This window comes from Aethalodelphis obliquidens, unplaced genomic scaffold, assembly GCF_003676395.1.
Source record: "Aethalodelphis obliquidens isolate GAN/ISIS:26980383/991018 unplaced genomic scaffold, ASM367639v1 scaffold21, whole genome shotgun sequence".
Taxonomy (NCBI): domain Eukaryota; kingdom Metazoa; phylum Chordata; class Mammalia; order Artiodactyla; family Delphinidae; genus Aethalodelphis; species Aethalodelphis obliquidens.
Genome location: NW_020837965.1, coordinates 5647071 through 5665402, shown reverse-complemented (window position 1 = coordinate 5665402; position 18332 = coordinate 5647071). Strand labels below are relative to the sequence as shown.

Below are 18332 nucleotides of genomic sequence, written 5' to 3'. Positions count from 1 at the left end.
TCAACCACTGCGTCACCAGGGAAGCCCACATTTAATTTTTAAAGAAGTTGGATTGGAGAGGGCAAATGGGAGGTAAGAGGAAAAGTTCACCAAGGCACAACATGGGAACTTACTAAGGCTCTTTCAGGGAGGAAGGCTGGAAACAGTAAGAATCAAAGAAACAAATGGCTCCTTGGACTTCAGAAACATTTAGGGGTCTGGAATCAACTTTTAATCCAAAAAGTAGGTTGAACTAAAATGGTGAAAAGCACTGGAATTCCTATTGGAGCATTCTACACAATCTACCTTAAAAATAAGGAATGTAGGGACTTCCCTGGTGGCGCAGTGGCTAAGAATCCACCTGCCAATGCAGGGGACACGGGTTCAAGCCCTGGGCCGGGAAGATTCCACATGCCGCGGAGCAACTAAGCCCGTGTGCCACAACTACTGAGCCTGTGCTCTAGAGCCCGTGCTCCACAATTACTGATGCCCGCGTGCCTAGAGCCCGTGCTCCACAACAGGAGAAGCCACCGTAATGAGAAGCCCACGCACCGCAACGAAGAGTAGCCCCCGCTCGCCGCAACTAGAGAAAGCCCGGGTGTAGCAACAAAGACCCAACGCAGCCAAAAATAAATAAGTAAATAAAATAAACAGTGGCTTCCAGAGATGTGCAGATGGAAACCCTGCGAGGTCCTGTCTTAAGCTCTGGGGACATAAAGATGAATAATATTAAAAAAATAAAAAATAAGGGATGTTCCCATAATAGAAGACCAAGAATGTAATTGTGTGCTTGGCATCCTGCCTCATTTAAGGCAGGACAACTTTTGCTCACCTTGAAAGACAGTCAGAGCTCATGACTCTACTCTCAGAAAACCAAAGTTCCCTGTTGACAGTTCTGTCTTATTTCCTCCCCCCTTGCCCTAATCTGCATGGTGACCAGCTTTAGCTACTGGAGGAAAGAATTTAAATTATGTGTGAAAATGGAAACAGGTAAATATTTGTGGGAAAATAATATCCCATCTTCCTGAAACCACTGTATATACTGAGTAATAAAAAGGGAGACAAAATAGATATTTATACAAATAAAGGGAAAATAAAATTATGTACTATAAATTTCTTCAAGTAGGCTTTGTTTTTAAAATCCCCTGGACATGCCCAAGAATTCAAAGGAAGCTACTCTGGATACAAAGAGGTGTCCTTTCTGTTTTACACTTACTAAAGTATCCTTACATACATTTATTTTTGTTCTATTTTTTCCTTTTTCCCAGCACTCTAAAATAAAGTGACCCAGTGTCCCAGCTTGGAATCCTTTGGTCATTTCTCTGGAAGTCTCTCTCTTAATAATCAGTTACTCTGCCCTTGTCAAGCTATTGATGGAATAACTAGCCCTCTTCTGAAAACAGGTATTTCCTAGAATTTCTGTATCTACTGGGACAGCCATAATTGGGTATTTCAGTCAGACAGGAAACATATCAGGTAATAGTAATAGCTATCCTGCCTCTCCTGGGAAAGTAGCCCATTGTAGATACAAATGCCTAGATTTGTACATTTTGCATCAAGGTGGCACAAGGTGCAGAGGGATCATCAGTAAGAGGAGTTTCACAAGCTTTGATATGTATTACCAGTGACTGTAGACCCATGCTTGAGCCAGTTACCAATTAATAATAATTAACGTCAACTGAGAATGTATTTCCTGACCTTCTGAATACAGCAACCTAAAACTTTAATGATATTTTAGAACATAAAATGGATATTTGTATGGGAAAAAAATGCTTTTCTACTCCCCAAATGATTTTGATTCTTCACAGGGTTAGCTGTTTGTTGCTTGTGTTCTGGTCCCAGGGCAGAGTGTTGGCTGCTATGGTGAATAAAAAGGACAGTGTAGACGCAGTTTCTATCACTGGCTATAGTCCATGACAGATTTTGCCATTTAAAAAAAAATAAGGTTAATTCCTTTCTTTTGATACTGATTTCAGTGCATTCTCATCTGCAAAGCCAAAATGCTGATGTAGCCATGGGGCGACAGGTGTTGCTATTTTTTTAGGAGGGGGAGATTAGAAAAGAGAATTCAAGGTGAGTGACAATGCCCCGTGCTTGAAAGCTGGCAAACAAAAAGGTCTAAAATTATGCACTCTTACACACAAAAAAGGGAAAATGACATGATGTAATCCACAGTGTCAATCACTTTAACAACATACAAAGCAAATTACACGATGCATGCACTGCTTTCCACCTAAGTTAAGGAATCATGGCAATCTGTTCCCACCTCCACAGAGCAATTACTGCAGTTATTGATTGTGTCTGCCGAATGGTGACAAGGGGAGGGCACCATGTTCCCCACTGTCTTTTGAATAATGAAAATAAGTAGAGAGACGGCACTCTTCGGCAGTCAATTTCCTTTGGGTAAGGGAATGTAAGGTAGGAAAAGTGACCTGTTTCTTCTCCTTCCAGGCACATTTGTGTGTTTTATCTTCAAAGATGGCTTAGAGTCAATTCTGTTAAATTTACCCCGATATGCTTGGCAAATGGATGTTGGCCACATGCTAATAAACACACATAGACTAAATAAGGACACCAACCACCAGCAAGATCCTTTGACTATTAAAATAGCTTAATAAATCAGATGGGTGCACATATGTTGAATATTTTCTTTTCTACCTAGTGCTTAATTCATTTCTTTGCTCATTCATTTAGTCACTTGTCACCATGAATTTATATATCTTCATAAGGGCTAAGTATGAAATGTGGCACAATGATACATTTTCTCCACTTTCCATCTTTTACTGTTACTGTACTGTTATGTATTCCTCTCCCCTTGGTTATCCTCTGGATAAGCAGGACTAGCCAACACATCCTTTATGTGTTTTTTATACATTAATTTATTCAACAAATATTAGCTGATCACCTTATATTCACTATGCTCTGAGCTGAGAACTGCCAGAAATGCAATAATAAATAAAACTTGGTTCTTGTCCTTGAGGAGTTTCAGGCTACTGAGTTGTAGCAAACTGACTACTTATCTTTTATGTCCTTTTGGGGTAGAAGAAATATGGAGAACCTTCCCTCATTGCAAAATCATGGGACATTCCGATTTTAATTTTCGAGTACGTGCCATCAGGAAAATCAATTATATCTCTTAAAAACATGATCCTTCCACAATAGTATAAGTTGTCTTTGTTCATTTTCTTTACTTCCTCACCTCCCATTTAGTCCTCAGTTCCTGGTATTGGACTTCTGCCTCTATTACTACAGAGAGCTTTTCTTACCTGGGCCAACAATGACCTTCTAGCTGTCAAACCCAAGTCAAAGAAACAGAAGTGAGAGAATGCATGGCACGTGCATTTACATTTATTTATTTTACATTTACGTTTATTTATTTTATACTGGGTACCCACCATGCGCCAAGAGCTAGGCGTGTAGGGGGAATTCTAAGTATGTCTCTGTTGAGAGTGGTGTTCCTTACCAGGCTGCGAGTCTCTTGAGGGTGAGAACTCTGTTTTATCCTAGAATTTTACAATACTTTTCGGGTCTTCTCTAAACTGCTATGCTGCGTTTGATGGAAGAATCTTCTCCCTCCTTGAAGCTTCACACCTCCCTAAAGCTTTGGTGATAATGTTCTCATGTGGTTTAATTGTTGCTTTTCTTTTCTTTTTTTTTTTTTTTTTTGATGTGGACCATTTTTAAAGTCTTTGTTGAATTTGTTTCAATATTGCTTCTGTTTTATCTTTTGGTTTTTTGGCTGCGAGGCATATGGGATCTTAGCTCCGCAACCAGGGATCTAACCCTCACCCCGTGCACTGGAAGGCGAAGTCTTAACCACTGGACCACCAGGGGAAGTCCCTACCCTCTAATCTTCTATATATATATATCTCCAGTGAATTTTGTCCATATTCCCAGCTTTAATTAACATAGTATATTAATAATTCTCAAAACATCTCTCTCATGAACTTCTTTATCATCTTGTAGTTATCCTCTTTTCTGTGGCTATCCATTACCATGCTTCCACATATATTTATTTAACAAATATTAAGTATTTGATACAACAATGAATAAGACAGACATAATTCTTGCTTTCATGAAGCTAAGTCTGAAGGGACACCATGCTCTGTATTGAAAGGTCAGTAGTTCCCCCAACATAGCTACAACATAGCTACTGTGGCTACTACATCGTCAGTACTCAATAAAAAACTGCAGTATAAGTGAATAAGTGAATACATACGCCACGTTCTTCTCATCTTGTGCCTTTGATTGTATGCCTTCTTTGTCTGGAATGCCCTGCCTATACCTCTGGTAACTGCTATAGCTCATTTGATTCCTTCTTGGTGCCATCCTTTTTGGCCTTTCCTGAACATCCCAGGCAATCTGGATACTCCTTTCTCTGTGATCCTAACACGTCTCATTCACACTTCATTTGCAGAACTTAGGCACAAACACAAGGACAACACAAGGTACCGTCACATGTGGTAGTTAACTGCTTGAGAGCAGGAACCATGTCTTTTCCAGGTCTCTCTCTAGCACCCAGCACAAGGGCTGGTTCACAGTAGTGAGTTAGTGAATATGAATTAGTAAATGGGAAGAAATGAATGAAGTAAATTACCCCCCTACCAAATGATTTTGCATCCAAGGCTTGACATGCTTTGATCCCAAATTTCCACTTATGTATCTCCCATTTCTCCATGTGTCAACCAGGATCCAGCCAACCTGTTATTCTTGGATGTGCATTTTCCCATCTTTATGCCTTTTACATATTGTTGCCTATAAGTAAATGCATCTTATACCTCTTCTATTACTACTAACCACTCAGACTTCAAAGCCCCTCAAATGCTAACCTCCTTCCCTACTTTTACCACACTCCTCACATCCCTGACTCACCAAACACTCCCTCATTCTTAGCATATTTCCCATCTCCCCATCTGAAATTACCTCATCTTCCCTTGAAGTACTGTCACACTTTTCCTATAATGTCATTATGAATTCTCTCTTAGAGTTTAGGTTCTTATCACATGTGCCATGGTAAATTACAAGCATCCTGAAAGGAGGAATCGTGCCTTGCAAACAGGAAGCACACCATATTTTTTCAAGTTGCCTTTGTGCACTAGCTTCTTATTAAATTCAGGTAGCCCATTTGGACAGGTAGCATCCCTCTCTCTCTCCCTCCTCCTCTCATGGGTGTGTGCATTGTAGGAATGCAGGTCAAAAAAGGGAGAAAGGATTTCTTTTGATAAATTCTGGAGAACACAATCTTTATTCCTTTCTCTGACAAAATCATCAGGTTCATAAATAGCTGACCTGGCAGCAGCCACAAAAGCATGTCATCATGGCATTTCAAATACCAAGAATAAAGAGAAGATTCTGAAAAGCAAGGTCACACACAGAGGACATGGAACGAAAATGGCACTGGTCTACTCAATAGCAACATAATAAGCTAGAAGACCATGGAGGAATAAAATTCTTAGGGAAAAAGAGTTCTCCCTAGAGTTCTGTATTGAAACAAAACTATCAATAATTTGAATAAAGAAATGTCCAAGTATGCAAAATCTCAAAAATTATATACCATGCATCTTTTTGCAGGAAGTTCCTAGAAGATGTGCTTTATTTAATAAGAGAATACCGTAAGCAGGAGAAAGATATGGAACCCAGGAAACAGGAAATCCACCACAGGAGAGAGTGAGAAAATAGCAAGTTGATGACAAAGAATGATAACTGTAAAGGTGACTGAAAAAACAACCAGTTCAGGTTGGAATAAGAAAATAGAGAACTCTCGGAGGGATATCTCCAAGAGTTACAAAAGGAAACTACTAGATGATTGGACAGATTTGGTGACGTAAAATCTTATCTTGGTAATCATTTTTCAAAGCCACTAATGGAACTAAGATTTAGCTGTAGGTCTCAGTGGGTCCAAGTAAATGGAATAAAATAAAGGTTATCAATTCTAGAAAAAGCCAAACTTGTCCAAAAAGTTTATATAGGAAAATTGAAGTAATCATAAGACATTACTCAGCAGAGAATAGTATTTATGTAGTCATACTCAAGAAAGCACCAAATAATAATCAAAACATATAATATAACTACATTGGAAGAATGAAGTAGAGTAAGGGGGTCATATGAGAGAGAAACATCCTAATGCTCCACGTTAGGAACACAGTGAACGATGTTTTAAATTAGTGAATCAAAAGATAGCTGCATGCTGTATTTAGAAATGTGGAGGTGAAAACCAGATGAGCTAGCAAAGAGGAGAAGAGGCTGCCTTTGGCAAGCAGGATGAAGGGGGAGGGGAGGAAAATGGGAGCAGGGGGTATTATTATCTATTATAAAACTATTATCTGTCCTATTAGGCTACATGCATGTAGTTCTTTGATACAAATAAAAATCAATTATAAAAATAAATATACCCTTGGACCCAAAACACTTTTGGATATGGATATAAAATTTGACAATATGTATAAGGTGGTTCATCACAGCATTCTTCTGCTGTCAATGGGGAATCAGTGAATTTTAATTTTGTGGAACCTTCTAGTTACATTAATGTAATAGTTTGTATTTCATATGTGGATTGCCATTAAAGGGTCGAGGAAGGATACTGCTTGATATTAGGGTTTGGTGGTGGTGTATAAACAACGTGAGCTTTAGAATCCTTAGACTTTAGTTCATATCTTGCCAAGCTATATAACCTCAGGAAGATTGCTTAACTTTTCCAAGTTTTCTCAAACATAAAATGAGGATAGTACTACCTATATGGTAGTGCTCTTTAGTACTAATACTCTAATTGCTATCATTACAGTTGGCACTGTTAATATTGCTGTTAGTACTGGTTCTTCTACCATGTCCTATTTGGAACTTCACTTACATATTTTAAATTCTTGTGTATTGGGAAAGGATCAAGTTTTGATTCCACAACCTACTGGAAGTGTGACCTTGGACAAGTCACTTAAACTCTCTTAGCCTGATTTTTCTCAGCTGTGACACAGGGAGAGAAACGGTGCTGATCTCAAAGGATTGTTTTTAGGAATAAATGAGATAATACCTACAAAGTTTAGCAGAGAGCCTAACAAAGCCTCAATTTGCAGTAATCATTTTATTTTTTATGTTATCTTTTGCCTATAATAAATCAGCGTCCTTCTCTGCCATATCAATAGGGATTCAAATAATTGACCAGAGACTCAAAGAATTTTCAAGTTGGAAGGCACCTGAGCTATCAGGCAACTAAAGACTTCAAGTAATGCTTTTTACTTTTGGCTTTTAATTTAATTAGTTTTAAACTTTAAGCTTGAAAAAGTAGACTCAACCAGAAGGTGAGGATGTAGAGAAACGATTTTCCAATTCTTCTCATGTAAAGTCAAATTTTAGATTCTTCTTTGGAGTAAAACAGGTCTTCACTGTTTACAAGGTCATTTCTGAGTTGCAAAAGTTCTCTTCATGTTTTTTTACTGTTATACCATGTTTTTCTTCTATGTTCCCCTATTCAATCTTGGCTGCCTCAATCAGACAGACAGAAAGCAAGAGTGAGAAACTTTTCTCCTTGCATCTGTAATGGAAACCTTAGCAGCAGACAGTAACTGCTCCAAATCTGGCCAATAGCTACAAATCATGCTTTTTGAAATTAGCAGAGTTGAGCACTTCTTTGCCCTCAAGTGTATAATTGTCCTTTCATCACTTTATAGGCAACATGGTTCTCTAAATGCACCAGCAGCACAGCATCACCTTTGTATGTTAGAAATGCAACTTCTCAGACATTACCCTAGACCTCTTGAATCAGAAAGTCTGATTCTGGTGGAGCCCAGCAGCCTGTGTTGTAAAGAGCTCTCCAGGTGATTCTCATACATGCTGAATTTGACAACAGCTGGTCTAGATCTTTCTAAGCCTAATACCAGAAAAAAAAAAAGGAAAATGATAGCAATGTATTTGCACACCCCATGAGTAGCAGGTTAGCAATATTCAATTGTTCCTTCCACAGAAGCTCACTGGAGATCTCTTCCAGGCCAGGCACTGTAATAGTCACTGAGCATTCGAGATGAATTTATCAGGGTATAGCAAACTTTTGCCTCTGTATATCAAACACAGCCTAATGGACCCACGGATTGGCTTTCTTGTAATGTGGATGCATTATCAGGTCCTGTAGAATTATTTCCTGGGCTGTAGCTTTCTTAGTTAAATCATCATGTTTTCTGATGTCTCATGTCTATTCTTGAGAGCTGACATATTGTATATAAACTCATCTGTCTTGTTGAATGTTTTACATAGAATTTGGCTATAAAATAGGTAATCTTCCTCATTATCCAAGTAAAGTAAATACCTGACAGCAAATTATCTTTGCTCTTACATGTCTTTAAATTGTAGATGACTATAGCTAGGGTGTTTGTGATTCTTCACAACATATTATTCCAAATGTACATCCTTCTCTCCAGTCATCGGATATGGTCCCTGAAAATACTTTTTTTTATTGCTCTGTGTTGCTAACCAGGGACTCAGAGCTCCCAAGACCTTAATGAGCTACATCACACGCCATTGCCATTCCCTGGACTCCAAAAAGTCAGAGAGTTTGCAAGGACTCAATTTTGATAAAGGATAAAAATCCAAGTAGATTCATTTTAAAGCAGGAAAATAAAATAATAGAATATGGGTTATGGAAGAGGGAAGACAGGAGGTGGAAGAGAGAGAGGCAAAGAAATAAGCATAATTGGCATTTTAATGGGAATGAGTAAATAGTCTGCACTATAATAAATCTCCTAGACATTTGATCCCAATAAACCATCTTAATCCTTAGGGCTATTCTGGCAGCAAGAGATAACTGCTGTGAAACCAAAATGTATTTAGCATAAAACTCACATTTCGATGTTTACTGTGTATCTGCTTTTAAAAAATAAATTGAAAATCCAAACTTCTTTGAAGTGGTGTAAGGGGAAACAGCCCCTTAGGGCTCCTTCTGTGTGTCATCCAGCACCTGCCTGCCAAAACCAATACTTGAATGCCCACTGGCTGGGGAACCGGAGACCACTCTTTCATCTGAGCATTGTTTGACTGGCTTGAGCTGTGGAAACTTTCCCTTGTGTGTGTACCTGTAGAGGGCTTTTTGGTAAGGGTATAGCTTTCTGGAATCTCATTTTCAGAGATTAACAAAGTTGACTTCAATAGATCAACAGTCTCATCTCAACAGATTTATGTGATGGAAATATCAAAGTCACATGTCAACGCTGACCTGTAAGATCCTTGAATTTTAAAATATAAGAATTTCTGTTTTCAATGTTAACTATGATTAAGGAGTGGTCCAACTTCCCTTTATTTCCCCACAGCCCATTAACATATCTATACCCAGTGTCCTTAATAACACACACTTGGCAGCTACTGCAACATAACATCAAGCTGTCTAATTATAAAAATTATTGCAGGGACTTCCCTCGTGGCACAGTGGTTAAGAATCCATCTGCCAGTTCAGGGGACACAGGTTCGATCCCTGGTCCAGGAAGATCCCACATGCCGCAGAGCAACTAAGCCTGTACACCACAACTACTGAGCCTGTGCTCTAGAGCCCACGAGCCATAAATACTGAGCCTGCGTGCCACAACTACTGAGCCCATGCACCGCAACTGCTGAAGCCTGTGTGCTCTAGGGCCTGTGTACTGCAACTACTGAGCCTGCATGCTGCAACTACTGAAGCCCGTGCGCCTAGAGCCCATGCTCTGCAACAATAGAAGCCACCACAATGAGAAGCCCACGCACTACAACGAAGAGTAGACCCTGCTCGTTGCAACTAGAGAAAGCCTGCATGTAGCAACAAAGACCCAATGTAGCCAAAAATAAGTAAATAATTAATTAAAAAAAAAAAAAAAAACTGTTGCCCAGAGTGATGTCAGTAAGAGACAAAGTAGGTGATTCTCAACTTCAGTCTCCTTCATAGAAAGAGCAACTAGGAACTATCCACAGACAACACACCTTTGTGAAGATCTCAAAACTCAGGGGTGAGATTAAAGCACTCCACTGGACCACAGAAAGAGAAATAAAACACATTAGAAGGGTAAAAGAAGTGGCTTCACTCTGACTGCAAGACCCTTCCCCCAAGCGGATGCAGCACCACACTGAAGCGGTCTCTCTGGATGTATAATTTCTCCGCCGGGAAGAGGAGAACTCAAGATGGACATCAGTGTCTCCAGCATTCTGGGATGCTTTCAGGGAGGCACACTTAGGTACTGCCTTACATTTACCAGTGGGAAAAATCAGCTGGAGAAGAAATGGGCTGGGCCTCACAGCAATGTGCTTGTGGATCTTGGAAGATCACATTACTGCTGCTGGTAGTGCCCAAGTGCAGATCCCAACCCATGGGTCTGCTCTTCTGCAGAGCTGAATTGGTGGCCCCATCTGTCCAGGGAGGTCAGTTGCCAGGTCTGCCTGGATTGGATCCACAGCTGGCAGTTTGTTTTATCCAGAAAGCATACTCTAGAGACCGACATGAACAGGGAAGCAAGACAGTGGCCCAGGCCAACTACTAAGCATAGCTTTCAGCCTTGGTAAACCAGGAAATCTGGCCGGAGATGCCAGGCAACTTCACAGCATATCTACAGGCTGAGCCTGGACAGGGGAGCAAGTCACTGGCCCTGCCCAATTGCCAAGGATATGCTCCAGCCCTACCTAACTAGGAAGGCTGGCCAGAGACATAAAGAAGCTCTGCAGCACATCCTATGTCCCACCAGGGTAGGGAAGGAAGTCAGCAACACCACTCATCTGCTGAGACAGGCTGGAGGAGGAAATTGTTTCTTTAAATATGCAGATAATAATGCAAGTAAGCATGATCAAGAAGGATCAGGTACACATGATGCCACCAAAGGAAACTAACAGAGTTCTAATAACTGACCCTAAAGTAATGGAGATCTATGAACTATCTGACAAATAATTCAGAATAATCCTTTTAAAGAAATTCAGTAAGCTACAAGAAAACACAGATAGGCAACTAGACAAAATTAGGAAAGCAATGCATGAGCCAAGTGAGAGTTCAACAAAGAAACAGAAAGCATTAAAAAAAAAAATTGAAATCCTAGACACAAAGACTGAAGAATGAAATAGAAAGTTTCAATATTAAACTTGGCCAAGCAGAAGAAAGAATGTGTGAACCTGAAGACAGAGCATGTGAAATTATCCAGTCAGAGTAGAAAAAAGAATGAAAGCCTATATGAATTATACGAACCATTAAAAGAAAAATCTACACACTATTGGTGTCTCAGAAGGAGAACAGAGAGAGAAAGGAGCAGAAAGCTTATTTAAAGAAATAATGGTTAAGAACTTCCCAAATCTGATGAGAGATTTGGGCATCTAGGTAGGTTCATGAAACGCATAGGTCCCCCCAACAAATTTCAACTCAAAAATATTTTCTCCAAGACACATTATAAAAAAACTATCTAAAAGCAAAGCCAGAGAGAATTTTAAAAGCACCAAGAGAAAAAAAATTCCTCACATACAAGAGAACAATCATAAGTCCATCAATGGCTTTCTCAGCAGAAACTTTGCAGGCCAGGAGAAAGTAGGGTGGTATGTTCAAAATTCTGAAAGAAAAAAGTGCCAACCAAGAATACTTTACCTGGCAAAGTTGTCCTTCAGAAATGAATGGAGGAAAAGACTTTCCCAGATAAACAAAAGCTAAAGGAGTTCATCACCAAGAGACCTGCCTTACAAGAAATGCTGAAAGGAGTTCTTCAAGCTGAAATATAGGAACACTAACATGAAACCATATGAAAATATAAAACACATTGGTAAGACAAATATATAGTAAAATTTGAATGCTTCAATACTGTAATATGGTGGTGTGGTAATCACTTAACTCTGGTATAAAGGTTAAAGGACAAAAGTATTAAAAACAACTATAGCTTAAATAATTTATTAATAGATGCACAATGTAAAAAGGTGTAAATCATGAGAACAAAAACATGAAATGGAGGGTATTAAAAAGGTAGAGTTTTTGTATGGGATTAAAGTTAAGTTGTTATCAGCTTAAAATAGACTTTTATATTCATAAGATGTTTTATGTAACCTTAATAGTAACCACAATGCAAAAAAACTACAGTATATACACAAAAAATAAACAGAAGTGAATCAAAGCATGCCATTATGGAAAATTATCAACTTACAAAAGAAGACAGCAAGAGAGGAAGAAAAGAACTAAAGGAACTCCAAATAGCAAGAAAACAATAAGATGGCAATAGTAAGCCCTTACCTATTAATGATTACTTTAAGTGTAAATGGATTAAAATCTCCAATCAAAAGGTAAAGAGTGGCTGAATGCATTAAAAAAAAAAAAGACCCAACTACATGCTGCCTACATGAAATTCACATCAGCTTTAAGGATACACATAGGCTCAAAGTGAAGGGATAGAAAAAGTTATTCCATGTAAATGGAAACCAAAAGAAAGAAGAGGTAGCGACTTATATCAGACAAAATAGACTTTTAGCCAAAAACTGTCACAGGAGATAAAGATGGTCATTATATAATGATAAAGGGGTCAATTCATCAAGAAGATGTAACAATTATAAACATTAACCCAACATTGGACCACCTAAATATAGTGAACAAACATGAACAGATCTGAAGGGGAAAAGAGACAACAATACAATAGTAGTAGGGGACTTTAATAATGCACTTCAATAAATAAATCATCCAGACAGAAAATCCATAAGGGAACATTGGACTTGAACTCTCGTTTAGACCAAATGGACCTAACAGACCTATACAAAACATTACATCCAACAGCAGCAGAAAACCCATGCTTCTCATGCACATGCAGAACATTCTCCAGTGACAGATATTACATTCACAAAACAAGTCTTTGCAAGTTTAAAAATATTGAAATCATGTCAAATATCTTTTCCAACTACAATTATATGAAACTAGAAATTAATAAGTAGGAAAACTAGAAAATTCACAAATATGTAGAAATTAAACATCACACTCCTGAGCAACTAATGGATCAAAGAAAAAATTAAAAGGGAAATACAAAAATATGTTGAAACAAACAAAAATGGAAATACAACACTTGAAAATGTATGGGCTGCAGCAAAGTGGTTCTAAGAAGAAAATTTATAGTGATAAATGCCTATTAAGAAAAAAGAAAGGGGCTTCCCTTGTGGCACAGTGGTTGGGGGTCTGCCTGCCAATGCAGGGGACACGGGTTCGAGCCCTGGTCCGGGAGGATCCCACATGCCGCGGAGCGGCTGGGCCTGTGAGCCATGGCTGCTGAGGCTGCGCGTCCGGAGCCTGTGCTCCGCAATGGAAGAGGCCCCAACAGTGAGAGGCCCAAGTACCGCAAAAAAAAAAAAAAAAAGAAAGAAAAAAGAAAGATCTCAAATAAGCAATCTAACGTTACACCTTAAGGAAGCAGAAAAATAAACTAAGCCCAAAGTTAAAAGAAGAAAGGAAATAACAAAGATCAGAGCAGAAATAGAGAACGGGAGAACAATAGAAAAGATCAGCAAAACTAATAGTTTGTTATTTGAAAAGATAAACAAAGTTGACAGATCTTTAGCTAGATTTACCATGAGAAAAGAGAGATGACTCAAAAATATTATAAAGAAGAGATGTTACAACTGATACCACAGAAATGCAAGGGACCATATGAGCCTACTATAAACGATTATATGCCAAAAAATTGGACAACCTAGAAGAAATGGATAAATTCCTAAAAACATACAACCTACCAAGACTGAATCAGGAAAAAATAGAAAATCTGAACAAACCAATAATGAGAAATGAGATTGAATTAGTAATCAAAAACCAGCATCATACTGATACCAAAGCCAGCTGAGGATATTACAAGAAAAGAAAACTACAGCCTAATCCCTGATGAGCATAGATGCAAAAATCCTCAACAAAATACTAGCAAACCAAATTCAATAGCATATTGAAAGGATCATACACCATGATCAAGTAGGATTTATCCCTAGGATGCAGGGATAGTTCAGCATACGCAAATCAACAAATGTGATATTTATGTGATCACAACAAATGTGATATCACATTAATAGAATGAGAGATAAAAATCCTATGATCATCTCAATAGATGCAGAAAAAGCATTTGACAAAATTCTCTATCATTATGATAAAAGCTCTCAACAAAGTAGGTAGAGAAGGGAGGTACCTCAGCATATATGACAAACTCAGTTAACTTCATACTCAATAGTGAAAGTTTAAAAGCATTTCCTCTAAGATCAGGAACAAGACGAATGTGCCCACTCTCACCATTCCTATTCAACATAGTACTGGAAGTCCGAGACAGAACAAATAGGCAAGGAAAAGAAATAAAAAGAATCCAATCAGAAAGAAAGTAAAATTATCTCTGTTTGCAGATAATGTGGTCTTATATATGGAAAACCCTAAAGACTCCAATGGAAAAATGTTAGAATGAACGAAGTCAGTAATGTTTCAGGTAACAAAATCAACATACAAAAGTCAGTTCTGTTTCTATACATTAACAATAAGCTATCTGTAAAAGAAACAAAGAAAAATAATCCCATTTATAATAGCATCAAAAAGAATAAAATACTGGGCTTCCTTGGTGGTGCAGTGATTAAGAATCTGCCTGCCAATGCAGGGGACACAGGTTTGAGCCCTGGTCCAGGAAGATCCCACATGCCCTGGAGCAACTAAGCCTGTGTGCCACAACTCTGAGCCTGTGCTCTAGAGCCCACGAGCCATAAATACTGAGCCTGCATGCCACAACTACTGAAGCCCACATGCCTAGAGTCCATGCTCTGCAACAAGAGAAGCCACCGCAATAAGAAGCCTGTGCACCTCAACGAAGAGTAGCCCCCACTCACGGCAACTAGAGAAAGCCCGCACACAGCAGTGAAGACCCAATGCAGCCAAAAAAAAAAAAACAAAAGAAAAAGAATAAAATACTTAGAAACACATTTAACCAAGATAGTGAAAGACCTGTACACTGAAAACCATAAGATACTGATGAAATAAATTGAAAAAGACACAGATAAAAGGGAAGTTATCCCATGTTCATGAATTGGAAGAGTTTAATATTGTTAAAATGTCTGTACTACCCAAAGCCATGTAGAGATTCAATGCAATCCCTATCAAAATTCCCATGTTATTTTTCACAGAAATAGAGAATATGATCCTAAAATTCATATGGAACCACAAAGACCTTGAATAGCCAAGCAATCTTCAGAGAAAACAAAGCTGAAGGCATCATACTTCGTGATTTCAAACTATATTACATTGTAATATAAAGTTATTGAATATAAAATTATAATAATCAAAACAGTATGGTACTGGCATAAAAGTAGACACATATACCAATGGGACAGGATTGAGAGCCCAGAAATAAACCCACATGTATACATTCAACTAGTATTTGACAAGGAAGCTAAGAATACCCAATGGGGAAAGGATAGTCTCTTCAATAAATGGTTTTGGGAAAACTAGATATTCAAATGCAAAACAATGAATTTGGACCCCTGTTTTTATCACTAACAAAATTAACTTGAAATGGATTGCATACTTAAACATAAGACCTAAAAGTGTAAAACTCCTAGGAGAAAACAAAGAGAAAAAGCTCTTTGACAGTGGTCTTGGAAATGTCTTTTGGCTGTAACACCAAAAGCATAAGCAACAAAAGCAAAAGTTAAGAAGAACTACATCAAACAAAAATTTCTGCACCGCAAAAGAAAAATTCAACAAAATGAAAAGCCAGCCTACTGTATGGGAGAAAATATTTGCAAACTATATCTCTTTTAAGGGGCTAATATCCAAAATATATAAGGAACTCTTTACAAGTCAATAGCAAGAAAACAAATAATATGATTAAAAAATGGGCAAAAAACACGAATAGACATTTTTCCAAAGAAGACATACAAATATAAGTACATGAAAAAGCACTCAATGTCATTAATTATCAGGGAAATGCAAACCAAAAGCACCTCGAGCTACCACTTTACATCTGTTAAAATGGCAATTATCAAAAAGACAAGAGATAAGTGTTGGCGGGAATGTGAAACTAAGGGAACCCTTGTGTCAGTGGGAATGTAAATTGTTGCAGCCACTATGGAAAACGGTATGGGGTTCCTCCAAAAATTAAAAATAGAACTATGGTATGAACCAGCAACCCCACTTCTGGATATATACCCAAAGGAAATGAAATCACCATCCTAAATAGGCATCTGTACCTTCACGTTCGTTACAGCATTACGCATAATAGCCAAGCCATGGAAACAATATAAATGTCCTTTGACAGATGAACAGATAAAGGAAATGTGATATATATATAATACATCTATAATATATAATATAGAAACACACACAATGAAATATTATTCAGCCATAAAAAGAAGAAAATTCTGCTATTTGCAACACATGGATGAAACTCAAGGGCCTTTTGCTAAGTGAAATAAGTCAGACAGAGAAAGACAAATGTTGTATGATCTCACTTACACGTATAATATGAAAAAGCAGAACTCAGAGAAGCAGAGAGCAGACTGGTAGTTGCCAGGGGTGGAGTGGCCGCGGGAAAGGGGAGATGTTGGTAAAAAGGCACAAACTTCAAGTTCTATGATGAATATGTTCTGGAGCTCTAACCAACAACATGGTGTAGTTAACAATACTGTATTGTATTCTTGAAAGCTGTTAAGAATGTAAATCTTAAACGTCACACACAAAAAAAGTCATGTGAAGTGGTGAACATGTTAACTAAACTTGTGGTAATATACACACACATGTATACAATACACATACAATATATACATGTATCAAATCAGCACTTCGCACACTTTAAACTTACACAATATTATATGCCAGCTATACCTAAATAAAGCTAGAAAAAATTAGGATTCATCAAACAAAAACCAAAAAATCTACTGCCCCAGTGCATATAGATCTTATCAAATTGCAGCTTGCACCTGCCAGGTGAGGAAGTCAAGAAAGGCCTGTCCAACTACACAGAGAAGTGACTTATGTCTTCATAATATATGTTAAGGAAATGATGTTTATAATATAACTGTTTAAGGAAGCTTTAAATTTAAAAGAGAAAAGAGATAAAGATACATAAAGACCATCACAAAAGACCAGCACAGTGGTTAAAGCATTTTGCAATTACCATAAAAGTACCTATTTTTTTCCTTTTTTACGAAAGAGTGCAGGCTATGTGTGTGTGTGTAAACTCAGAGCTTATTCGTCAACATCTGACACTATTTCTGGAATGGAGAGGTTGGGTGGGAGAGGGGGAGAAGGAAAGAGGAGGGAGAGACTTAACTGTTTAGATGCTCTAATTCTGGACCTATCTTCTAAGCAATTACAAACCACAGGAATTTAGGAGCAGCTCTTCTACTTCTGCTCTCCTCCTCTTGCCCACATTTCCCTCCTTGTTTGGTTTATAAGGAACAGCTATCCTAGTTTTCCCACTTCAAATTGCACATCAAAACAGGTCTGGGCAGGGTGCTCAGCAGTCCTGCAGATCTGTCTCTTGCTTCAACAGAGTTCGGATGAAACAGACCCAGCGACGCCCCTTGCTCCATCCTCTGACCACCCTCCAACCTTTTTTCCTTTGCAAACTTAGGAATCTGCCACTCAGCTATCCTTGGTCACCCAGACTAGCCAACACCATTTTTTGAGCCTAGCTCCGTATTACCAATAAACCATGAGCTCCTAGATTCGTCGGAATTATTCCACCAAGGTCAACATGCATCTGCGGGCCTCCTCCACCTACCTCTCTCTGGGCTTCTATTTCCACCGCGACGATGTGGCTTTGGAAGGCGTGGACCACGTTTTCTGTGAATTGGCCGAAGAGAAGCGTGAGGGTGCCTAGCGTCTCTTGAAAATGCAAAACCAGCGAGGCAGCCACGCCCTCTTCCAGGACGAGCAGAAGGCGTCCCAAGATGAGTGGGTAAGACCCAGGACACGAGGGAAGCCACCATTCTCATGGAGAAGAACCTGAATCAGGCCCTCGTGGACCGGCATGTCCTGGATTCTGCGCAGGCAGACCCCCACCTCTGTGACTTCCTGGAGAGCCGCTTCCTGGAGGAGCAGCTGAAACTCATCAAGAAGACGTTGACCACCTGGCTAACCTCTGCAGGCTGGCTGGTCCCCAGGCTGGGCTGGGCGAGTATCTCTTCCAAAGGCTCAACTTCAAGCACGACTAGGAGCCGAAGCCCAGCGGCCTCTGAGAAGCCCCGATGGTATCAGGGCATCTGCCTGAAGCCTCTCTCTGCAGCCCCTAGGCAGCTTTGTAACCGCCCTGGAGCCCTCTCCCAAGCCTTGGGCCAAATGGAAACAGTAAAGCATTTTGCAAAAAAAAATCCCAAACAAACAAACAAAAACCCAGATCTGGTTACTCATGCCCATGCGTGCACATAAGCACATTTTCCTGAGT

At 39.0% G+C, this 18332-nt stretch overlaps 1 pseudogene; it reads left to right on the top strand.

The window, feature by feature from the left end:
* LOC113627797 (ferritin light chain pseudogene) overlaps positions 1 to 18250 on the top strand; it is a 101505-nt pseudogene extending 83255 nt beyond the window's left edge.
* The last annotated feature ends 82 nt before the right edge of the window (positions 18251 to 18332 follow it).